Here is a 323-nt window from a genome sequence, read left to right on the forward strand (position 1 = left end):
GTTCTGCAGCGGTGGGAGCTGGAGCTGAGTTTTCCCACATTGGGGTGCAAAGGGCTGTTGGGATGGAAACGGGGAGCCGGGGTGGGAGGGAGGGCAGGGAGAGACCTTCCCGGGGTGCCATGGCTGACACCGGGCACCACGGCAGGGGATGGTTTTGGGGACTTGAAACTGTGGATCTGCAGGTAGAGAAAGAGTGGTGGAATCTGTCAAATCTGCTGACACAATATATGATTCATGTGTTTCCCCTGACACGCTGTGATTCATGCGTTTCCCCTTCATCTCATCCGTGCTTCGTATCACTGCCGGCTCCCCCGCGCCCGCTC

The sequence above is a fragment of the Cariama cristata genome, unplaced genomic scaffold (assembly GCF_000690535.1).
Source record: "Cariama cristata isolate BGI_N322 unplaced genomic scaffold, ASM69053v1 scaffold5981, whole genome shotgun sequence".
NCBI lineage: Eukaryota > Metazoa > Chordata > Aves > Cariamiformes > Cariamidae > Cariama > Cariama cristata.